This window comes from Desmodus rotundus, chromosome 4 (genome assembly GCF_022682495.2).
Source record: "Desmodus rotundus isolate HL8 chromosome 4, HLdesRot8A.1, whole genome shotgun sequence".
NCBI classification, from domain to species: domain Eukaryota; kingdom Metazoa; phylum Chordata; class Mammalia; order Chiroptera; family Phyllostomidae; genus Desmodus; species Desmodus rotundus.
The window spans coordinates 118,993,606-119,021,136 of record NC_071390.1 but is presented as its reverse complement, the minus strand read 5'-3'; positions in this window follow the sequence as shown (position 1 = coordinate 119,021,136).

Below are 27,531 nucleotides of genomic sequence, written 5' to 3'. Positions count from 1 at the left end.
CTTCAGGCCAATATCGCTGATGAACATAGACGCTAAAATTCTCAACAAAATATTAGCAAACCGCATCCAGCAATATATTAAAAAGATCATCCACCATGACCAAGTGGGATTCATCCCAGGGATGCAAGGATGGTACAATATTCGCAAATCAATAAACATAATACATCACATCAACAACAGCAAAGACAAAAATCACATGATCATATCAATAGATGCGGAAAAAGCGTTTGATAAGATACAGCACCCATTTCTGATAAAAACACTCAGCAAAGTGGGAATAAAGGGAGCAGTCCTCAACATAATTAAGGCCATATATGAGAGACCTACAGCCAACATCACACTCAATGGACAAAAACTTAGAGCTTTCCCACTAAGATCAGGAACTAGACAAGGATGCCCTCTCTCACCACTCCTATTCAACATAGTATTGGAAGTCCTAGCCACAGCAATCAGACAAGAAAAAGCAATAAAAGGCATCCAAATTGGAAAGGAGGAAATTAAACTGTCACTGTTTGCAGACGACATGATAGTGTACATGGAAAACCCTATAGACTCCACTCAAAAACTACTCGACCTAATAAATGAATTTGGCAAAACAGCTGGATACAGAGTCAATACCCAGAAATCAAAGGCATTCCTGTACACCAGCAACGAAACTGCAGAAACAGAAATCAGGAAAAAAATCCCATTCGATATAGCAACAAGAAAAATAAAGTACCTAGGAATAAACCTAACCAAGGAGGTAAAAGACCTGTACTCAGAAAACTACACAACACTGAAGAAAGAAATTAAGGAAGATACAAACAAATGGAAGCATGTACCATGTTCATGGATTGGAAGAATCAACATTATCAAAATGGCCATACTACCCAAAGCAATTTATAGATTCAATGCAATCCCTATTAGAGTACCCATGACATATTTCACAGATATAGAACAAACATTGCAGAAATTCATATGGAACCATAAATGACCTCGAATAGCTGCAGCAATTTTGAGAAAGAAAAACAAAGCAGGAGGGATCACAATACCTGATATCAAACTGTATTACAAGGCCACTGTAATCAAAACAGCCTGGTACTGGCATAAAAACAGGCACATAGACCAATGGAACAGAATAGAGAGCCCAGAAATAAACTCAAGTCTATACGATCAATTAATATTTGACAAAGGAGGCAGGAGCATAAAATGGAGCAAAAACAGCCTCTTCAACAGATGGTGTTGGGAGATCTGGACAGCTACGTGCAAAAAAATGAAACTCGATCACCAACTTACGCCATACACAAAAATAAACTCAAGATGGATAAAAGACTTAAATATAAGTCATAACACCATAAAAGTCCTCGAGGAAAACATTGGCAGGAAAATCTCAGACATTCCACGCAGCAACATCCTCACAGACATGTCCCCTAAAGCAAGGGACATAAAGGAAAGAATAAACAAATGGGACCTCATCAAAATAAAAAGCTTCTGCATGGCTAAAGAAAACAGCGCCAAATTACAAAGAGAATCAACAGTATGGGAAAACATATTTGCTAATGATACCTCAGACAAGGGCCTGATCTCCAAAATATATAAAGAACTCACACGACTCCACTCCAGGAAGACAAACAACCCAATTAAAAAATGGGCAAAGGACTTGAACAGACACTTCTCCAAGGAAGACATACAGAGGGCCCAGAGACATATGAAAAGATGCTCAGCATCACTAGCCATCAGAGAGATGCAAATTAAAACCACAATGAGGTATCATCTCACACCAGTCAGAATGGCCAACATAAACAAATCCACAAACAAATGTTGGAGAGGATGTGGAGAAAAGGGAACCCTTGTGCACTGTTGGTGGGAATGCAGACTGGTGAGGCCACTGTGGAAAACAATATGGAATTTCCTCAGAAAACTAAAAATGGAACTGCCCTTTGACCCAGTAATTCCGCTGCTGGGATTATACCCTAAGAACACTGAAACACCAATCCAAAAGAATCTGTGCACCCCAATGTTCATAGCAGCACAATTTACAATAGCCAAGTACTGGAAGCAACCGAAGTGCCCATCAGCAAACGAGTGGATCCAAAAACTATGGTATATTTACACAATGGAATTCTACGCAGCAGAGAGAAAGAAGGAGCTTATACCCTTTGCAACAGCATGGATGAAACTGGAGAGCATTATGCTAAGTGAAATAAGCCAGGAAGTGAGGGACAAGTACCATATGATCTCACCTTTAACTGGAACATAAGCAATAGAAGAAAAAAGCAAACAAATTATAACCAGAGACATTGACGTTAAGAACAATCTAACAATAGCCAGGGCGGGGGTGGGGGGTGGGGGCGGGGATAGTGGCAAGCGGGTATTACAGGAACTACTATAAAGGACACATGGACAAAACCAAGGGGGAGGGTGGAGAGGGGGGAGGGAGGTGGGTTCACCTGGGGTGGGGTAGAGGGATGGGGAGAAAAGGCATACAACTGTAATTGCATAACAATAAAAAAAATTAAAAAAAAAAAAATAAGGTATGCAGAGTATTACTTGACATATTTATATACCATAATATGATTGCCACGGTAGCAATATTTATTACAAAATTACAGCACAGTATAATCATCTATAATTATTATTTATACATTAGATCTCTGACTTATTCTCATTTCTTATACATTTCTGATGAGAACTGAAAATAGAATAGCCAGCCTTGGCTGGTGTGGCTCAGTGGATTGAGTGCAGGCTGGGAACCAAAGGGTCATCAGTTTGATTCTCAGTCAGGGCACATGCCCGGGTTGCAGGCCAGGTCCCCAGTATGTGGCATGTGAGAGGCAACCACACATTGATGTTTCCTTCCCTCTCTTTCTCCTTCCCTCCCCCTGTCTCTAAAAATAAATAAAATGTTTTAAAAAATAAAAACAAATCAAAATAAATAAAATCTTTTAAAAAAGATGGCCACTTTGGAGAACAGTGTGCAGGTTCTTATAAAGTTAAACTTATTTCCAACCACCAATCTCAAAAGCCCTTTTGAAAAAAGAAAAAGGAAAACATATGATCACAAAAATATTTGTATTTTATTGTACTTAGCAGTTTTATTCACAATAGTCAAAAACTGGCATCGACCAAATGTCCCATCAATTTTTGACCAGATAATTGCATTTAACAGATGAAAAACAAACTAGTCATACATATAATATCAACTTGAAATAATCTCAGATGCCAAACACATAAAATTACATATTGTGTGATTCTATTTCTATGATTTGTTTAAATGACAAAATTATAGTGACGAAATCTATGATTTTTTTAAATTACAAAATTATAGTGAAAATTATAGTGAAATGACTCAATCAAAATTATATGATTTTTTAAATGACAAAGCAGGACTGTGGTTGTCACTAGCTGACTACGTGGAGGGGAAATTGGCTATACTTGAACATGAGGAAACTTCCTGAATGTTTCACATCATGACTGTCAGGGTGTTTATACAAGTGCATAGATTTGATGAAACTCATTAAATTATTAATTTGAAATTAGTAAGTTTTACTGTATGTAAAATTAAGCCTTTATATCAATGACTAAAACAAGTAAGGTGAAAATTATGATTGCTCGTGGCTAAAAACACTGTCAGTACTGGCTGAATAAGTTCAACTTCCTACAGACTAGAATTTTCTGGAAGTTCCAAATCCTGGAGATAAGGAACAAACCCAAGAGTAGTTTCTCTTTTATGAATCAGAGACTGACTTATTGACTATTTTTTAATATATAAAGTTTCTATATACAAGGAAAATCACATAAACATAAGCTATTTTAAAAGAAGTATAAAGAAACATTTAAAAATTAATTTTCTGATTTGATGTCTAAATAGTGTTCACACCATATGGACACAGGAAAATTTTTAACTGAAGAAATTGTTGTTATGAAGTTGTTTCCATAAGAAAGAAAAACTTCTAAGGTGTCTGAGGATGTCACCACAGCTTGACCTTTTTCCTATAAATTTTTTAATCATGTGTCCTAATCTATTCTAGTGAGTAATTCCTGCATATTTCAATTACACTTCTGTCAAAATTCTGGACTACATACTATAAAAGAACCCCTGTTACAATGCAATTACAATATGAATATTCTACAACACACTTGTTATTGTTGTGACATAGCAAAGTGAAGACTATCTCAAGAAAAAGAACAACTCAGGTAAGAAGAAGGGAGAGACACTGAAAGAGTATAGAAGGGAGAAAAAGAACAAGAAGAAAAAGAAAGAGGACAGGAGCAATAAACAAATACTCAGTTTGGAACTGTACCCAGGTGCAAATGCTGAAAACCAAGGTAGAGCTTTAGAGTATTATAGGTGGCCTGGAATTTTTCATCCATTCAAAACTAGGAATCTAAAGCAATATCACCTACCCATGGACAGAAGTGAAGACATTAAAAAGACAAAGGTGTTTAGCCCTCCCTCACACTTACTGAGCTCACTCATTTGACCTCTTCAGAAATTGAACGGCTTTGGTAAATGGCAGTGGATTATCAAAACAGGTGGTGGCTCCAATTGCAGCTGCTGTTCCAGATTTTGTTTCTGTTATGGAGCAAATCAACATAGCCTTAGCACATGGTATGCAGCTAATGAGCTGGCATGCTTTTTCCTCTGTGTCATTCAGCATAGACCACCAGAAGCAGTTTGGGTGGAAGGCAGAAACATGTCATTGTCTTACTCAGGGCCATGCCAATTCTTCCCCAGTCACCATCCAGCCTGGAGTGAATCTGATTCTCTTATTATCTCACAGGATCTCATGACAAACAAGCTTACAGAAGAGGAAGTAGCAAAACGCCTTCATATACCACACACATGACAGCATGAACTATACCTCACCAAATTCAGAGACTTCCATCTCAGTAGAGTTTCTATGGATCCAGTTAATGGTTTAAGTCATATTAAGATATTCCTTTATAATGAAAATTATGATTATGGTTTTAGAACTCAGTAAACCTACTCAAAATCATTGAATGTATACTCCAAATGGAGGAAATTTATGGCATATAATTTAGACCATAATAAAGTTAAATAAAAATTATTCTTCCAGAGCAAAAGATGAAAACTGTCACCTTTCACTTAAAAAGAGTCCCTCTACTTACTGGGCCTCTGTGGAATTTGCCAGCAAGATATATAATGTCATTTCACTAGGCTGTGTTGAACATTTTGCAAAGTTATTAGTCCATAAGGCTATCAGTTTGGGGGCAGGGTTTAGAATAAGAGAGAGTTCTGAAGAGGATCCAAATCACAGTGCAAGAAGCTCTACCATTTGGGCCTATGATATCACCTAGAAGATACAAATGTCTTCATCAGACAGTGACGTAATATGGAGCCCATGCTAATGTCAATAGGAGAATTACAGCAGAGAGCCTTATGGTATTCTTCCTGAGATACCTGTTCTTTTGGAAAATAGTCCAGGGTTGCTAATGTGCAATCTTTTGGACGCTGAACACCTGACCACAGAACCCACAATGTCCATGTTGAATGAGTTGTCATCCATGAGCTGGGTAGCTGCTAAACCATCAAGCTGCACAGTTGGGTTTTCACAGGAGCACTTCCTGATAGAAGATTAATTATATATGTGAATGAGCTTGAATAGATCTTGTGGACACAAGTAAGTTTCATGACAAAATTCAGATTCTCATAGCACTCACTTTTGCTGCATTGCCACTACTTCCTGTATACAATTATATATCGCCAAGAATATTTGCACAATACTCCATAACAACAACTCCAGTGACATGATAACAAAGGCAAATACCACAAAATAAGATGGTAGAAGTAAGACCAAGTACATCGCTAATCAAAATAAAGATACACAGTCTAAATTTACCATTTCAGAAGCACAGATTTTCATATTGGATATCAGTTAAATGCTTTTCAAAAATTACAAATGACAAATACAAAAGTTCATAGGAAGATTAAAAGTAAAGAAAGTAGAAATACATTTTTTAAATCAGAATTATATCTACCACCAAGCTAATAGTAATAATAATAATAATAATAACCTACTACATTAATCTTAAACAAAATATAATTTTAAAGTTTATTAAGGATGAGGAAACCCAGTATATAATTATAAAAGTCTGTTTTCATGACATTTTAAACATTCTAAATGATTATATCTAATAATATAACCTAGAAATAAGTAACATAATAATTTATGAAAATCCAATGGGGAATGATAATTCCCTAACAGGTTTCATTTTGAAATCTACCACTCTAACTTAAAGTAAATAATATAAATAATGTAAGCACCATAAAGTCAGAGGTTTTTGTCTTTCTCTTAACTACCCTATCTTCATGTGTCTTAGTCCATTTGGGATGGTATCACAAAATACCAGACTGGGAAGTTTATAAATGAAAAAAACGTTATTTGTCATTGTTCTGGAGCCTGAAAGTCTGATATTATCAGGTATCAGCATGGTAAGTGAGGGGCTAGGGAGCTGCGCGGGGGTCTTTTTTATTACAGCATAAATTTCATTCCTGGGGATCCCACCTTATGATCTAAACTCTTCCAAAAAGCCTTACCTCCTGTGCCATCAACTTTAGGGGTTAGGATTTTAACATATGGATTTTGGGGAGGCACATTCTAATTTTAACATACGAATTTTGAGAAGGGGTCACTTAATACCACGAAGATGCTCAATAAATAATCTGCTGAATTAGTAAATTACGAATGGGTCCAACAACCCAAAACAGTAGTAAAAGTATAAAATATAAAAATAAGCATCTTTCAGTGGAGATATTTGGATTTCTACATCTCATTATAAGGAAGTAAGTAATCTTTGCAAGTAAAGTAAAATATTTATAAAAAGTTGGTCATTAGCCAAATCCTTGAAAGAGATATTTTAAATTTATAACATATAGACTCAATTAACTTAAAATAATGCAATTAATCTGGAATTAAATGACAAGATGAACTTAAAAATTGTGTAAAATAAATATTCACTTATAAATAATTCAGAAGTCAAAAGTAAAGACATTTTAAAGTATTTGCAAATTAACATTCTGTTAAATAATATATAAAATTTAAATAATATATAAAAATTAAAATTCAATACAGAAATAACAAAAATTGCATAAAAACAAAGATAAAATTAATATTGATTATTAACAGAAATAAAAATTGATTCTTTAATAATGCTAATTAAAGAAAACAAAATTAAAGACAAGGTGCAAGTGAATACTATTAGAAATAAAGTGAATACAATTAAGAGGAATAAATCATTGAAATGTGTGTTTGTATTCATGCATGTCTGAGGTTGAATGGATAACAAAATTTGAGTTTTAAAAAGCTCACTATCCAATTTACTCAAAATTTGGACTTATTCATTTACTTGTGAAATCTGTCTAGGAATATAAATATTTCATCTACTGATAATTCCTCTTTAGCATATTTTATTTCTCTGAATGACTAGAAGGGATAAAGTTCTTAAGTGTATTGCCTATCTCTACCTGGCAGACAGGCCTTCCCATGCTGGACACCCATGACAGCCTCTTCCAAAGTATATCACTTACTATTTGCTATCATTCCTTGTGGATGCCTGACTTTCTCTCTCTTCCTGTATTTCTTCACTAATTTTGGGGGGTAGTCTTGGTTCAAATGAATTTGTCTAATTTTTTATGTTCATATTTTTCTTCTCATCTAGCTATCATACCACCCACTTAATTTCCTAGATCCACTTCTAACATCATCTGAAAGAACGAATTAAACCTGCATTCAAATTTTAGTACACATGCTCCTGCTATAAAAAATGTTTTTCAATTTATATCATATAAAAACAGACACTCTAACCTACTTTGCTGTATCTTTTTTAATCATTTGAAACCAAGATGTGGAACAAGAATAACTACTGGGAATTAGCCTAAATTCATGAAAGCACTTAATTTTTCTGGAACTGATTTTCACCCTAGGGCAATGCTTTTGACAACATATGGTTTAGATTTGGCATAAGAGTGGAAACATGATAAAATCACTGCTTAGGGATTCACAGTACTTAATACAGAAGTGCTCCAGTTAGGTTTGGTCAGAGATCACAAAAGCCTTTTCCAGAGTACGCTAGAAGGTGTGAAATGTACTAAAGAATAGAGCAACGAAACCCCAGGATCACAATTCAGCAACCATTATTAGGGAACTTACTATATTTCAGGTAATGCATTACACATCGGGGACATAAGGATTTTGAGGTTTTGGTCCCCTATTACAATTACAACTTTGACCTAGTTCTTTCCTCAAACAGCTCATATTATAAAGGTACAAGAGATTCCTAATAATAGAATGTTAAAGTACCAGCCAAGCAATTTTGCTAAAATGACTATGAGAGTCTAGGGAAATAAGCTATTTGCTTAGGCAGTGGGGGAGAGAGGTGGTATATAACAGGCAGGTAACATTTAATCTGGGATGTAAAAAATGAGCAAATGTTTCTAGGAGCAGGGGGTTGACATTTCAGGTAAATATAGAAATAAATGCCAAAGTAGAGAGCTGTGAAATTGTGTGGCAGGCAAAATCATTCAGGAGCACTAAAAACTATAAGCAGGCATACAATAAAGGACTTCAGAGTTAAAAAGATAGATTTGTGTCAGTTCACAAATAATACATCATAAGGATTGATGCCTAGCTTCAAAATATTTTAAGCTCTGATTGGATAAAGTTGGTCTTGGATTGCAAGTAACCCTAATTACTTTCAATCACAAAAATATACTATATTCTAAAAGATAATATCCTAGACCTCAGTTTTTTCTATAATATGACTATCAGCCCACAATCTTAAATATACAGGTATAGAAAAAACTAGCTATCATAATTGATACCAAGAGGAAGAACAGAGAGAAGATATAGTTATCAAATATGGATACTAAAAACTAGCACTGGATATGTCAAAAAAAAAAGATAAGATAGGAAATTCCCACCATTAAATGGAAACTATTTAAATATTTAATGAACATGCAAGGCTTCAAAGTTTATTGGTGATTTATGCATTTAATAGATGCATTTTACACAGATAATATGCAATAGAAAATATAATATAAAAGTTGAATATAGGTAGGAAATAAGTATGCAAATCAAAGAACACAAAGGCAAAAGTTAGAAAAATGTAAAAAGTTAGCAAAAAGTAAAAATGATGTAGGAAATCCAATTCATGATAATCTGAGTCCTCAAGAACAATAGAGAAAGAATGAGGGAAGATATTTGAAGAGATAATGGCTCAGTTTTCAAAAAATACAAATGACAGCAAGTTATAAAATCAAGAATTACTATAAACTCAAGAATTATTAATAAAAGAAAAACAATGCTAAATGTTAAACCAAAGAAAATTTTAAAAGCAGCCAGAATAAAAAAGACATCTGCAAAGCAAGAAAGGAAAGACTGCTGGCTATCTCCTCAAGAAATACTGTAATTTTGGGACATAAAATAGGAACATTTTTAAAAGCTGACAGAAAATAATTGCCAACCTAGGACTTTTTATACCCAGTTAAAAAATTTCTTAAAATAGTAAAACACAACAAACAACAAAAAAAACCCGACTTTTGCTTTCAGACAAAATAGATTAACTTGGACTGCAATTTCTCTCTCACCGGAAACAAGCAAAACCAAACCAAACTTATGAAACAATTTTTGAGATACTGGGGTCTTACGCAACAAAGAAGAAATGTCCCAGCGAGATGGAGACTAACGAGGTAAACTGTATGCCTGCCGTCCCCACCCGGCTGCTTACTGCTCTAAGACGATTTCTAGGCTGCAGCGTAGGGAGATGAACACCTGCAGATCTAGGCAGACTCCCTGAGTTTAGAAGAGAGAGCTAAAGTTTCTGGCAAAGCAATGTAACTGGGAGTTACTGGACAGAGTACCAGAGAGGAGAAAGCTCATGGAGAACACAAAAAATCTGCAAAGGATTCTCTTCAAATTTCAGCAGAGGATTATTAGTATATGGATCTGAGAAAATTACTCAATCTCAAAACAGAAAATCATCCAAAGGATTAGAAGAATATATCTGGCACTACACACGGTGGAGGCATACTTTCACCAGCCAGATGGGAAAATTTCACAATGTGTTTGACATTGGGGTAGAGTACAGAAGAGTCTTCTTGCTTCACTAGTAGGAAATAATTAGGTCAAAATTAAACACCGATTGACTTCTGTCATATAAATCTTAAAAGCAGAACCTGAAAAGATGCACTGATTCCAAACAAATTAATTGTGTGCCAAACAGCTCAAGAATATTTACAAGAATACAGAAGTATCTATTGCTCACGCACCCAGCAACACAAAATACACATTCTAATTAAAGATAATAGTCATGGCAAGAAATAGTAAAATGTTGCTCTAAATTAGCAGAGCAATTAATGAATCAAATTTGATCAAGAACTAACACAGGTGTTAGACTTAGCAGCTAAGGATATTAAAATAGGTATTACAACCATATTCGATATGTTAAAAAGTAAAGTAGACCTGGCTGGTAATTCAGTGGATTGAGCACAGGCCTATGAAGCAAATGGTTGCGGGTTCAATTCCCAGTCAGGGCACATGCCTGAATTGTGGGCCAGGTCCCCAGTATCAGGCATGCAAGAAGCAACTACACATTGATATTTCCCTCTCTTTCTCCTTCCTTTCCTTCTCTGAAAATGAATAATCTAAAATATTTTTTAAAAGTAAAGTAAAAGCACTGAAAAGATTTTTAAAAGACCAAAAATAAAACTTAGAAAGATGAAAACTTCATTAACTGAAAAGAAAAATATACTGAACAAATTAAAGTCAGACAAAAAATTTCAGAAGATAAAAATAGTGAACTTCATGATATAGCAAAAAAAGATACCTCAAGTTAAACACAGAAAGAAAAACAATTAAAAATGAAGAGTATCTCTGAGCTGTGTGGGAATTTCAGTGGGCTTGATAGATGGGTAATTGGATTTCCCAAATAGGGGAAGGAGACAATAATAATAAGCATAAATGGTAGATACAAAATAGGGGAATGTTAAGAATAGTATGGGAAATAGAGAAGCCAAAGAACTTATATGTACAACCCATGGACATGAACTAAGGTGGGGAAATGATGGTAGGAGAGGGGGTACAGGGCAGATGAAAATAAAGGGGAGAAAAAATGCAACAAATGTAATAGCATAATCAATAAAATATGTTTTTAATTAAATTTAATTAAAAAATAAAACATTCATTGAAAAAGTAATAGCTTATGATTATTTGAATTTGATGAAAATTACAATTACAGATCCAAAGTTTATGCTACAAAGTATGATATCACTTGAAATGATATGGTAAATTAGTATGTGGACAATAAAACTTACAGTAACCAATAAAAAAAGATTTAGTAATTTATAAGCCAAAAATGGGGATTAATTAGAATCATGAAAAAAAAACCCTCAACACAAAAGAAGGCAGAAAAAACCAAAAAAACAAAGAACAGATAAGAAAAAATAAATCAAATAAAGATTGATAGATTTTAATCTGACTGCACTGAGAACCACACTAAATATTAATGGTCTAAACAATGCAATTAAAAGTCACAATGAATAAAAATAAAATGTCCAACTATATGTTGCTTACAAGAAACAGATTTTAAATATAAAGGCATGGATGCTTTAAAAGTAAAATGATGAAAATATATGCCATGTTAACTTTAGCTTAAAAAAACTGAAAAAGCCATAATTAATATAAAAAACAAAATTTTAAAGGAAATAGTATTACCAGAAATAAAGAGAGATATTTTATGTTGATGAAAAGGTCAATTCAACATTTATATTAGAGGCACAAGTCTGGCTATTTCATATTTTTAGAAATGTCTTTATATTTATCTGTAATGTATATGATATCTACCTACATAAATAACTTTCACTTCATTTCCATTTTAAATTAAGGATATAGCTACAGACTTTATTGTAATGTAGAAATCAAGCATTGTAAAATATTTCCTATTAAATATTGGTGTTGGTATAAGAACATAGATGAACCTCAAAAGCATGCTAAATGAAAGAAATCAGTTTAAAAAGCACACGAAAAATAACATGCTGTGTGATTGAAGTTATACAAATTGAGAAAATATAAAGTTAATAAGTGTTAGAGAATAGAACAAAAACTGTACCATGAGCAAACAAAAGGGATTATCAGGACTGACTGCGGTGGAATACAGCAGTACTGTCTCTGGTGCCGCAAATGCTCTCTGTCATGGCTGTTGGGACCGGGTAGATATGTCCACGTGTTTATCAAAACTCATTGGACTATAAGCTTAAAGTATCTCTGTTAGATTTAGGTAAATTATATATCAATACATTTATTAGAACACACAATAGAATACATAAAAAGGTGTTAGTTCAACTGTACTTGAACAACGATACAGAAAAAGTTTTTAAAAAAGATGTTGGTTCTGACACATTTGAGAGCTATTATTTAAATCGCTGTTCTCCCAAGCATTTATTGAATTTATTGATTCTTCTCACCTATGTTCACCATCACTAGAGGTTGGTGAAAATGTCAAATTCTTCATCCTCTCTTTAAAAAAAAAACATAATCCATTTCATTGCTTACCAAGCTACAGCTAAACAATCCAAATGGCACTCACGGTGTTTCGCTAAGCAAGTACAAGTCTCTGGACTAAGAAAACTACTACCATATGATTTAAAAAAATGTTTTGCCTCTAATTATATAAAATCAATTATAAGAGAATCAATGTTGTTTTAAGAAACTTGGGGTTCTGTTTGTTTCTCTATACACAGAGAGCTACAAACATGTTTCTTCACTGCCAGTTATAGAAGAAGGTGATGACAGGACACTGGTCCATTTGAGGAGTTTTCTGCTTTAATAAGATGAGAAGGTATTCCACCCCTCATTAGGACGCGTAACACAGACTTCCCAAATGATTGTCGGAATGAGAAGGAAGGACTGCACGTTCAGAATGCTGCGCATGTATTTAGAGATCTTTATGCACGCACTCGCAGACAATTTCTGCTCAGCGGTGTTCCATTCTAGATTGAACTTCTCAAGGAGATGATTAGAAAATCAGAAAACGATGTCCCAGGTTTCAGCCTGGCATTTACAAGGACTGTTGAATGTCTGTGATTAAAAATAATTGCAAAATATATCAGAATGATTGCTCAGTCAAGCTGTGCTGTAGTTGTCACCAAGTTACCACACATTCCAGATTAGTTTATACTTAAATTTTACTGAAATTATGCTTATGGGGAATAGATTAATATATATTTTACCAATATCATCATAAATGAATTCTAACACTCCAAATAAAATGCAACTTTTCTTAACAATAGTATGTTAGCTACATTCTTTGATAACGGTCAATAGGTGAAGGTGAACAAATGAACCTCATCTTAAGGCAACAATCTAATCCACGTGGGTGCACTCTCAGTGAGGACTGACATTGTTTTTGCAAAACACCACGTGCTTGGGGAAAAGGGCATCTCTATATTTTTCATCTTTAAAACTACTGTGTAGTGGTATTTAAGAGATTCTGGTTTCAATTTATAGTATCTACAGATGTTAAGACCCTAAGTTGAGCATTTTAGGTTTTATTGTTGGGTAGCATACACCACTGAGCAGAAAGACAAAAATACTTAAACATATGTGCTCAATTGTTTGTACGTTGATAGCATCAGGGGATATGTGTTTGATGGATATGCTTAAACCTGCCATATACATTCTATTACACTTAAGCATGTTTCACACGTTCTATTAATGCCTAATGTATCCAATACAGTACAATTAAAGATATCATAATATAAATGTTTTTTGTATATGTGTATAATAATGCATCTGGTAGGAGTAAGGATAATGGACAATGGGGATAATACAGAGGAGCAGGGCTCTGTTTTCTTCCACTTTGACCTTAGTCAGAATAGCTGTCCTTTATCTTTTTTAATTAGGATTTAAGAAATATTTTATTTCAGTAAATTTCTGGGGTTACTAATTTAAAAACACAGATTTAGTTAAGCTATCATTCCTATAAATGATATATTAGTAATTCTCATTTATTGAGCTCTTTTCAGATACCAGGCAGTGTACTTAACCTATAGTCTTATTAAATTTTGTCACACCCTTTTTAAAAAATATATTTATTTATTTTTAGAGATGGGGGTAGAGGGAGAGAGAGAGGGAAACACTGATGTGAGAGAGACATTGGTCTGTTGTCTCCTGCACGCCCTCAACTGGGGACCTGGCCCCCAACCCAGGTGTGTGACCTGACCGGGAATCAAACCAGTGACCTTTAGGTTTGCAGGAAAATGTTCAATCTACTGAGCTACACCAGCCAGGGCTAATTTTGTTACAATCCTTAAAAGAGATATTATTCTTTATCTGTTTTTTATCTGTTTTACAAATAAAAAATAATTTAAGATAATTTTTAAAAATTTCACTGCAATTCTAGCAGAACTGGAATTCCAATGCAGGTCTTTCTGACACTTTTTATTATTATTATTAACCATTCTCCTATTATTGCCATTCAAGTACATAAACCAGTGGGACATATAATTAACAATTGCTATCTCATCATGGAATAGGACATTCATAGTAATGTATAATAGCACTCACATGATAGAGAAAACCTAATGATTCACACTACTAATTATAGCCAAAAGAGTGGAGTTTAGTATTTCTAGAACTCAATTGTGTAAGCTTGATACCCACACTTTGCTCCTTGAAGCTGTACCCCAGATTAATATATGTAAAACCTTTAGAGATTATATAGTATATATTGTGTTCCAAAAATATAAGATACTATTAAGTGTTTCTGGTGATTGTTACATTATACCTAATTCAGTAGAATTCCTAGTATATATAAGTGGTAACAACTAATAAGAAATTGTCTTTCTCTTAGTCTATGATATATATTGTATGGATCTTTTATGAATACTAAAAACTAAAACAGCCTCAAAGTATCTTCAAATTAAACTTGAGTTTCTAGGACTGTGAAGTCTTCAATCTTAAGACTTTTATTTTTCTCACTAGAAGGCTTTGTTTAATCAGCAATCACTTAGAATCCAGATCTAGAGTACAAATGAAATCATAATCCTCCCACCATTTCCTTCAATTGATTCACAAAGTTTCTTGTAACTATGAATCACTGAGGTGGGTTTTTTTTAACAACTAATTTTAGTTCTCACTATAAGGAATTCTTAGAATAAAGATAACCTAGAGATAATGCCTGTAATACACTATTCTGGATATAAGAAAATTTATACTTACAAGTTTACCTAATAATAGTTGAGTTATGATTTCTCCTTTGCTTCGAGCAATACTTCATGCATTTCTCAAGATTCTCTATCACATACGTTCGTGTTTAGTTGTAGAACTGAAGGTAAAAAGGATGAATAAGTTTAAGTACTGATCATCTGCGCAGGTGCCAAACCTACTACATGTCATTAGCACTATGAAATTCACCACTGTCATTTACTCTACCAGTAAAACACACATGGCTGGAGAGTCTGAGTAAGTAAAATTTAATAGAACATTAGTTACATACAACCAGCCCTTGATAAGTGGGAGTAATGAGAGGTCCAGGGAAAGAGCAAATATAAGCTCAAATCACGTATAAAGAAAAACAGCACTAATCATTTGATTATTGGGAGAAAGATTAATTGGTGTAGCCTTGCAGGCTGCTGATTCTACAATGAGGAATCCATTGATTACTGTTGTTTGCCAGCCATGTGGTTCAGAACCTTTGGGCTGATCCACATTTGTATCTGAGGAGAGTAGGGGAGAGGATGTAGAGGTAAGTGAAAAGGAAAAGAGGCAAGTTATAATTAGTGTCAACCAGATGCTATCTAATTGTTGAAGAACCCTGTGTGCCTTAGCATAGCTTTTTTGAATTCCTTAAGCACTCTGTGGATAAAGATTTTACCCTGTACAAGAATGCAAAATACTGAATATTGATGTATAGGACAAGGCAACTTCTAATCTTCTTAATTTCTGGTTATTCACACATGTATATATTTTACTTCCTCTTTATAGACACTAATAATGACTCTATTTAAATTCTAAAGTAACTCATTATAAATTCTGTTTTTATATATCATAGTTACTATACCAATATGACAGGTAGTTAAAATAATATACAATAAAAACCTCCCCCTAGCCAAAAAATAAAGTTTGATACTTTTCCATGAAAACTTTAAAAAAATTTTTATTGTTATTCTTTAACAATTGTTCCAATTTTTCCCCCTTTGCCCTCTTCCACCCAGCCCACAGGCCCCCACTCCCACTGTCAATCCCCACACCATTGCCCATGTCTATGGGTCATTCATACATGTTTTTTGACTATTCCCTTCCCCTTCTTTCCACCATTATCCCCTTCCCAACCCCTCTGGTCACTGTCAGTCTGTTCTATGTTTCCATGCCTCTGCTCCTATTTTGCTCGTTAGTTTATTTCTTGTTCATTAGGTTCATGAAAACTTTAAAAACATTATCATGTCATTGCATCATACATCAAAGAAAACACTTATTAACCCATTCAACAAATAATGATCATTTCTCTGCTCTGTTGTAAGGATCTATGTTACAAGCCAGAAACATAAGGATAAATATATATAATATATATATATGTATATATGTATATAATATATATATATAATATGTAATATATATATATGGCTTCAATCTTTTTAAATCTACTCTACTGGGAGAAATGAAATACCAACAAACCATGTACACAGACACACATATAATAACAAATTGAAATAATTACATCATAGGTGTTGAAGAGAAAAACCACAGGCTCAAAATAGCAGCATTTGTGTCAAAGCTCATGATACCACCTAGGTTAATGCCTGAACTAATTGTTGAAGAAGGTTTCCCTGGAAATACAATCTTAACCAATCCAAAATATTCTGGTCAAATGCCAATATGGTAAAGTCTTATAATGTGAGCCCTCTCCATCCTTCCCTATAGAAAGAATTGCAATCGCATCATAAAAACCCTTGCAGTTCCCCTCCCAACCAAAGGAAATGTCTTCACCTAAAAATAATCCTTGAATAGCTCCCTTGCCCACTCTTCTCCCTTATATTTTTTACAACCCCCATCCTCAGTTGCTAGATGGGATGCTGCTGAATTCATGACTGAGAAAATGTAAAGACTTACTTTGTATAGATTGATTAGGAAAAGAATATCTAAGAAAGTTTCACTGAAGCCAAAACCAAAAGGATGAGATGGAGCTATAAAAGATCTGGGAAAAGGTAAAATCATATGCAGAAACTCTGAGTATCTAAAGTATTCTATATTTCTAAAACTTTAAAAAATGCCAATGTGTAGAATCCAGAAAAATAGGTAGAAATTTTGTCCAATATCAAGGTAGAGAGAGAGATAAGATTCAAATGCAATCAACAGACATATAAGGACTTTAAGCAGTGAGTGACTCAGTTTATAATTTAATGAAATAACTCTAGTTTCTTGGCAGGAATGGATGATCTTAAATGGGAGATCAGCTGGAGAGTTATTATTTTATTCTGGAGAAACATGACTTCTGGTTCACATGACTGTGAAGGTGAGCAGTTGTGAAGTGGAACTGTTTTCAGAGTTAGAAGCTGTATAAATTACTGAAGAGTTTAATGTTCATAACGAGGTAACAGATCTCCCTCATGTCCAGCTTGAGCCCTAACGCTGGAGAGGTGTCATTTACTGAGAGAGTAAGCAGTAATGTCCCTTGTATGCTGTACGGTGTGTGTTTACCTGAAGAATTAAAAGTTTAATATTGGACTTACATTTTGGTTTTTATGAAATCTGTAAGTATACATATCAAGTAGCCAGCTAAATGTGAGTTCCTGGCATTCACATAACTCTGAGTGTTACATAAATATTTTGGAATACTCACCTTCAAAATGGTATGAGCATGATGACATCACCTATGGAGGAAGTGGAAAAAGTCAATAAATGAAAAACGTTCGATTATTTTTGTTGAAGATAAAAGCCAATCCCTCCTCACACACATAAAAGACAGTGTCTTATTCAAGTTCACTATGTGCAATGGCTATTTATTAATTTAAACATCTCCATTCTTTTCCATGAATATATAAGCTATGATGTTTATTAAAGCCCTTATTTCTGATTTAGATCAAATTTTAAGGGTAGAAATACTACATCTTAGATATGCATCCAAAATTCAGCACAGAAATTTCTTCCCTACTAAACATTTAACATACACATATGCCAAAATATAGCTTTTATGCATATGAAATTGAGAGTCTTTCAAAGACAAAATAAAAATGAATCTCATATAGAAATGTAAGTGATCACTAGTACATTTTTGGTGTGTTTTTTCATTTATTCAAAATTAAAAATTGATGTATTAGTTTATCACAATTCAGATATAATAAACTTGTGTTTCACATTAATTGATATATTTTAAAATACCTTGTAAGGTATTTATGGTCTTCAATATTTCTGTTATAGGGCTTTTAATATTTAAAAGTGAATTACTATAGCTTTCTGTACTTCTCTTTATATAAAGAATTAAATACTCTTGGCTATGGGACAAAAATTTCTTATTTTAAATGAAGTGGATTAAGCTCTCACACTTTGCTAATCATGGGATTTATATAATAAATAGTTTAAAAAGAATAATTTCAGATATCAGAATGAGTATGCCCCACCAATAGCAAAAATACCTCACACATTTTTTAGCGTATCATACAGATTTTAACAAATCCATCTCATTTCCAAGGTGTGCCCTCTCTCTCTCTCATACAAACACACACACACACACACACACACATATGTGTATATATATATATGTATATATGTATATATGTGAGTGAGACGCACGTATATATGTATATACACACATACACATACATATATGTATATATGTATGTGTATATGTATATATATGAGACACACATATGTATATATACATATATACATACGTATATGTATACATAGGAAGGGAGAGGACCCATCTGGTAATGTGGAGCATTTATAGATCAAAGGGTTCATACCACAGTTCCAACATATTCTTCGTTTGATCCAGATTTTTTTGGCATTGATGGATTAGAAACACAGCTATGGGGAAATAGAAATATTTAATAAAGATCCTTGAAATTATATAGGAGATCCTAGAGAAGTTCTTGGAGGAATTCCATTTACCTTTTCACTTAACTAAAACTCTAGATGGTCACTTTGAAGAGATTATGTTAAACCACTCTTGTAAAAAGATGCCTGCATGTGCTCATGCATATGAGTTTGCACGCTCACATGCTTTTAGTTTAGAAATTCATTGCATATTAGATTAAATACTCTTATACTTTGTTCTGATATTTCCTCCCTAGCATTTTTTATCTGTCCAATAATGGTCTTTTTGACTTTGTCATGTACCTAATAGTCCTGGAGTAGAGTAGAAAAATGAAGGAAAAAATAAATTACTAAGTAACTCATTTATTGTTTTCTTCCCTTAACACTGTCTTCACACAAATTGTAAAGTATAAAACTTGGAATTTACCAAAGATTATGTGATTAACTGGTATCTTTACACTTGGCCTGAAATGAAACTATTCCAACCTAATTGCAGTTGCAGCCCTCCTCCTTAAATGTGCTTCATACATCACTTCTACTGCTGATTACTTACTTGGCAGTAACGCTGGGTATCACTAAATTTTCTATCTCTAAAAATATAGATGCCTAGTGTAATCTCAGAAACTTTTAGAAAACAAATAGTAGGCTATTCAGCTGTCACCCTGACTTTTATGCTATTCTCTAAGAGAAAAAATTTCCATTATTTGGCACAAGTCTCTTACTCCCTAGAAATAAAACTTTCCTTGAGGTGTGAGCATCTACTCCCTCTCGAAGTTAATAGGAGTTAGGCTGTGTGTTGACAGGTTAACTTAAGTTGTGAATCCCACGTAACTTTGCCAACAACTATTCATCTTCCCTGTGTCTTTAGTGCATTCCAATTTTTCTTAAGAAATATTTCAAGCAAAAATATATAAATATTGCACATAGCACCCAGATCTGTCAAATATTAATATTTTACATTTTTGTATTTCTTTATTTTTAAAAAATTAATAGGGGACAAAATCAGTGGGAGTCTCTTCTATAACTTGTCTCGTTGTATTACCTCCCATTTTCCCCTAAGAACACCTCAACTATGAATTATTTAAGATTCCCAATTCTACACTTTCATTTATAGTATTATGTAGTATGTATGTACATGTACACAATATATAGAATTATAATGTGTATGTTACATTTTATATAAATGACATTTATTCTTTTATCTTTATTTTCCCACTTAATATTATATTATAGAATGTTACTTTCTTTGAAATATGCCAGTCTGGTTAATACATCCTAAGTGTTGTACAGTACTCAATTATACCAACACAAAAATATATGTATCTATCATTTTATTAAATATTTAGGTTGTAATTAATTATTGTCATTTCTAACACTACTCCATGTGGCACAGATGTATATGATTTTCTTTACCAGTAGACCACAAACTTTTGATCGTGACTTATAAAAAAGTATATGTACTATATTATGACTCCTCTCTCCACTTCCATCTCTGAACCCAAGACATACAAACACGCTCATAAGCACAAACTGAAACAAAATATTCATGGTATATTAATTATTCTTATTGCTTGAGATATATCTTATATTATTGTGTAGTTTATTTCATTCAGCTCAATTACCTAAGACACTGATCAAGATCAATTAATTTGATTCAATAACTCAGTAATAAGGTCATAAATCCATTTGAAAAAATATTTCCCTAAGAATAAACTTAGAAGAGAAATTGTTCATACAGTATACTTCAAAATAAAAGAAGTTTATTTATAGATAAAGTCTTCTATAGGAAGGCACAGTAAAGAATTCCATTACCAACATTCTCTCAATATAAGGAATGATAAGGAATTTTATTAGCAAAGGGGACCCAGGTATTGAGAGAGAGAGAGAGAAAGAGGGGTGGCAGGGGTGCGCAGAGAAGACACTGCTAAATATGTGACCTGTACAACCAAACTGACTGGGTCTACTGTTTACTTTTTCATTGAACTAAACTGTTTTTCTTACTTTGAACAATTTTTACCAAAATTTTGAGAACTGATTGCAAACATAACTCCTTTTTAACCCCTGTCCTTGAAAATACCATTATCTAAACCTGGAGATCTGCTTTATCCTATAACCTATCCTATTTCAAATCCTCTCTACCCACCAGCATTTTCTGCACTTTCTATTCAACTAAGCAGAAATATATTTTTCTCGCTGTTTTTTTTCTAAACATTGAACTTGTTAAGAATTTAAAATTCTCTAGCTGCCATTTCTCTTATCGTGTAATAATAATGCAGGCATTTCTATTGTATTCTACAATAACACCATGAACATATTGCCTAGAACAGTAACATTTTCATTAGATTAGTAGTTTTGAACTTGAAATGGAACACATTATAACATTTGGCTCTGTCACAAGGCAATACAACATAGAACTCCAGTCACATTTTCTCTCCATAAACTTAAATCTCCACCTATTATAGAAACAAGAAGTGTAATAGTCTGCAGTCTGACAAATATATAATATGTAAAGTCTCTATATCAATGTTCTGCAGAATTGCTTTGATTAATTCACATTCACCTCTAGTAAACAGCAATTCCCAACCCCATAAACAGGGATTTACATGTACAATAGAGCAACAGAAAGGTACTGTCAACACGTTGATCTCAGAGCTCTGCAACTTGTGGGTTTTCTAAGGCAATTATTTTAGCATGTCTATCATATTGTGATTATATTTCTGGAGAACAGGTGGCATGTTGTGAAAAGCTATAAACCATACAGAGATAGTTCGGTTAGAATAAAACAACTGTGCCATTTTCTTTAAATTTTTCAGTCTTTGCTTATTTTAATTTACAAAAAAATTGAATAAATACAACATTAGTTTCCCAGTTATACTGCACTCAGAATGTACCATATTTCTCACCTGAAGGCATAAACTTTCATGACATCCTAATCATTATCGCTGCAACCAACGCCTGTGCTATAAACCGTGGGTTAAAATAGTAGGTGGAGAATAAACAGCAGGAGCAGATGAATTCCTAAAAACAAATGATCTCTATTTGAATGCAAATATCTCCATTAATAAAGAATGAGAGAGGAAACATTTTAAAAAAACAGTAATATACAAAAGTAAATTATTTCTGAACAGGTTATTTTCCAGCAGCTCTTTAATGAGCTATTTCTTCAAATGTTGGTAAGTAATTATTACATATATTTTGTATGTATTTTTAATATCCATAAACTATGGATTGATCTTTACTTCTTGTCAGAGTGTTTGAAAATAATTTGCAGAAACACATTTAAACTGCTGGGTTTCATGCTAAGTAGGAAACAATGGGTTGAAGACTTAATTTACTCTGCAAGTTAGAAGATAAATAACAGGCTTTAATATAATGTAGTGAAAATGAGGATTTGAAAAGCCTGCTTCTTGCCTTCTTTAAAGATATATGAAGATACTAAATTTTTCAATAGTACTTCATCATGGACAGCAATCTAGTGTAGGTCAATATATAATGTCTGATTTTCAAGATACTCTAGTTTGAATGAACTGTGAAACTTGTATTTAAAAAAATGCAACAAAATGGGAGTCATCACTTTGTCAACTGCATATATTGTAACAGGAGACAAAGAAAGGAATATGGATTAAGATATCAATATTTTGGTCAGCTGGTGATAGATGGTGTTACAATATGTAACTTCAGCTGGCTTCACACTTCTTCACAACCTGAGCCCAAACCTCATCTCTTGTCCCTTGATATATGTCTTGTCTTTGTTCAGTCTGTGACTTTTCACATGATGTTTTCTCCTTAAATTGCTTCCCACATTGTCATACAGTCAAGCACCTGATCATGTTTAATACCCAAGGTCAAATGTAATCTTCTTAGCATAGGATTCCTTGCTTCCATTGCTATAATTTTTTCAATGATAAGTAGATGATTGAGTGATTAGTGCTTCAACCATGCCTTCATTAGATGTACACTTTATTTATATCTATCTTTATTTCTACCACATAAGATTTTGAATTCTTGAAGCATCCTTTTTTTTTAGTTATTTGTCCTTAATCTCCTTTGTCTGTTTATCTTTCTCCATTTGGATTCTGATAAACATTGCAGTCATTCCTCAAAATATTTCCCTAGGTTCTGTTTTCTTAAATAAGTTTATACCTGCTACCTAGGTAATTTAACCTATGCACATGTTTCTCAAATGTACATCAATACGTCCAAACTCTTTTTTGGAAACTAGATCCATTTCCTGATATTTCAAAAATACTTCAGATTCAATAAGACTTAAAATGCAGTTTTATCCTCCAAACCTAATATTTCTCCATGTTTACTATCTCTGGAAATAATACCACCTTGTTACAGAAGCCAATGATCTCGGGCATTCTTTTGAAACAGTATAGGTGTTTTATCTAGACTCCATCTCGACTAAACAGACTCCATCTTACAACCTGACTATGATTCCTTGTATTCAGTAAATATCATCATTGACATTAACTTAACAACATCCTTTATGGAGAGAATGTATGATGATGACATCTTCCCTAAGATTATGCTCTGCAGGATAGTCATTTTGTCAATTAAATGGTAACTGAAATATTTGCACAAGCATTGCATTGCAAGCTTTTAGGAGGGTTCACTGACCATGGAAAATAACACTACCCTGGGGTCAGCTGCCGTTGGATGACCATCATGGGACAAATGAACCACATGCTCATTTCCAGGCCCTACAAGTTCCCTGTATAAACCATCCACAAGAACCCCGGAGGGAGCTGGACTCTTCTCTGGTGGAGTCCCTTGTGTACAAGCTCTTCAATGAACTGTATCTGCTTGAACTTGTACTGAGTTCAGTGCTCATTTCTGTGACATTGAGACTCAAGAACCTGGAATTTAAGGTGTGGTGAGACTTTGACATCTTCCTCTTTTAAATTTTGTATAGATATACAGTATGGATTTATTCCTTGATTATCTCAGTAATCTAGACATATCTTACCATTTCTCCTGCCACATTCATAGTTCAATTTATTATAATCTCTTAACTGGAACACTATAATAATGACTTAACTGGTATCCATTCAGATAACCTGGCTTTATAAAATTCCTTCTTGACACACTGCAGCTACAGTGAAGTCTTACATTTTAATATGATATGAGGAATTCACATTTGGGAGCATTTTAATTTACTTTAATAAAGACTTTTCTTTGCTGTGCAAATATTCCTTTAATGGCCAAATTGTCTTTCTAAGGAAATGTCATCGAGCAGGAAGAGTTTCAGTTTATTGAAATAAAGATATACAATAATTATTCAAGTAAATAATTCTCTATGAAGTGTTTTTGCATCCATCTAAGATGCACTTGATGAATCTTTCACATGCACACTTGAGATCTTTACATTATAAACAAAGACTAATGCTCTGAGAGCCCTCATTTTGTATCCTGTAAATAAATGGTATGTTTTGCTTTGGGAAAAAAATTGCACTGTAGTCACATCAATATCATTAATACTTAAAATGTCATTTACATTTGTAAGCAACCTGAATAATTAAAAAATGCAAATTTAGCCTACTTACAAGTAATAACTTTACATGTAAGTTTTATGAGCTAAATTTCATTACTTATTCATAACATACTAACAATTAAAAAAAACAAAGTACTATAACAAAAATGCAAAAGTCAATATGCAAACAAGTGGCCTATGGCAATTTCAGCAGAGTGAGACACTTTCTTCTTATTAGGGTGAAGAGTTTTATTAGGGAAATATTCACTGCTTCCAACCAAAAAACAAACAAACAAACAAACCACTGTCTTCAAAATGAAATGAACTCACAGAATCATTTTCTTAACTCACTGTTATCTCAATTATCAGGCATGTTATAAACCATAAAAATATTGATTTTCAGAAAATCAATCTTGGAAGTAAATAGTAACTTTTTTCTAACTTTAATCTAAAACTTTCCTATTGTTGTAGTCTATTATAATACACAGCTAACCTGGAGGTAAATGAGGAACATCACACAGTGATGTTTGCCTATATTTTCAAGCCAATTGGACCTCCTTATTCAAGTTAAAAACTACTTTAATGGTAAAAAAAAAAATTGCTTAACCTACATAAAACATCGTTGATCTGTAATATTTACTGGTAATTTTTAGAAAGTTTCAAATAACTCTATTTTAGTATTTAAATTGTTTCCTAGAAACTCTGCCAGCTTACACAAACTATGCTATTATTTCCATGTTCTGGGCTATTTTGTTCGTATGCATCATATTTAAAATTGCAATATTTTTATTTCTGAATTATTTAGTTCAATCTTCCATCTGCTTTGTTCTGCTTCACACCTACCATCATTTTTCTGTCAATAAAATGCCTTCATTTTTTTTTCTTTTTATACACGTCTCTTGGGCCATGAACTTGATCAAATCCTGAAAAATTTAAATTTAAATAAAAAATCTCAGAGATCATAATCAATGGCCCATTATCTTACTATCTGCTATTAATTTTCAAATTAGAGAGTTTAACTGATTTTCTCAATTTCACCTAGTTAGTAGATATTGGAAAAACTGGGTCTACAATCCAGGCCACCTGTTTCCCAGGCCAATGCACACAAAACCCTGCAGACCCCTCACACTCCAAAGACACTAACTCCATTAGAGGCCCCTTAAAATTGAGCCCAGTGAGAAATTAATCCATATTTATCTCAGCCACTGATAAAAGAAAACCCATACAACCAAGATCTGAATTTTGAAGTCTGATAGGAGTAGATCTCTTAACAAGTTGTTTTGGTCAGGTGTAGAGAATTATACATGTCAAAATTTTCAATGTTGTATCAGAATAAGATAACAATGAATCACAATGATGAAAGATAGGTTTTATACCAATTCAAATGCGTGTCTTTGGTATGAATCAATCGTACTCAGGTTTTTGAAAAATACAATGATTTGGACATAGTATGGTTTTTATTAATATTTTACCTCATCTTGGAACAAATCCAAGACAAAGAGCCCAAATATGTAAATTTATCTAGGATCTTGGAAATTGTTTATAGAAAGGGGGCAAATAATTGAGTGTCTACCTCTATTTTGATGGCATGAAAATAATTTTTAAGTTCTTTTTAATAGTTTCATTGATGTGCTAGTGATACAGCACGGACAGTTCTCAAAAACATTTCACTTTGCAAAAAAAAATACAAAACAAGTTAAAAAGAGTGCCTGGTGTGAAATTTTATTATTTTCTAAAATAAATGGTACTGGTGAGTAGTGACAACATCAGACCAGTGACTATGTTGGGTGGGGTGACTGGTGTGACAGGAACGCTCTGTGCAGTGCTTCAGTGACTGTGCTATGACCGCGTGTATTTTCAAAGTCATCAAACTACACCCTTAAATGTGTGAATTTTAATATATTTAAATGATATACCACAATAAATGTGATGTATAAAATGTTATTTTAATTTTCAAGATATATTTAGGAGATGGACAACAAGTAAATGAATAGTAATTGCCTTAGTTTAGGGCAAATGCTAAGGCAAGACTTCCTCCTTGGAAAGAGAGTTATTAAAATTAACTGGTACAATTTCAAAGAACTTGAGAAATCACACCTAAATATAACAGATACTACAGGAAGCACGCATGTGGTGGAGAACTAGAAAATCAATACTGCTGAAGAGTTTGATTAAAGAGTCCCTAAAAATTTATGTTTCCCACACACTTCTCCCTCCTTCCTCCTCAGATGTCTGTCAATGAACAAACCACACAACTATATCCTTCCTGACCCTGAAGAACTCCGGGAGTTTATTGACCAAATAAATCAAAATAGCATGAGTTACCAGACTGAAAAGCAAGTATGAAGCAGCAGTAGAAATAAATTTAAAGTTGATGCCCAGCAAGGCACATGACAACGAAGTTTCAAAACAACCTGAATAAAAGTCAAATCATTAAAATTCAACAAAGGAAGAAAAATTGTTCCAACCAATGGACTGATAGAAATTGATGATATTATTCTCAACAATGGTATTTGCACCTAGAAGAAACAGACTAGTAACATCAAAATTCTAATTAAAACTGATTTCCAAAGTGTAATTTTATACCCAGACATACTATATATCACATATGAAGATAAAATACAGATATTTTAAAACATTGAATTTCTTAGAAAACACATATTGCACATATACATAGTTATTGATGATGCACTTCATCAAAATGTAGGAGTAAATAAATAAAGCAATAGATGTCATTCCCCAGACATGTAGTATTATGCACAGAAAACACAAAATGTTACTGTTAAAATGATTTCAAAGGAAAGTCTCAGTATGACAGCTATAAGAATATTTCAAATTGTTAAGAAAAAATAAGAACAAATACATAGAAATAAAAAAATGAAGCATTTGCTAACTCCAGAAATTATGAAATTTATCACAAAAAATGAATGTTGGAGAGAGGGTCCTCTCTTGAAATTAGATCTCTATAACAAACAAATAAACAAACAAACAAACAGACACTTGGAAATAGCAAAGAAGATG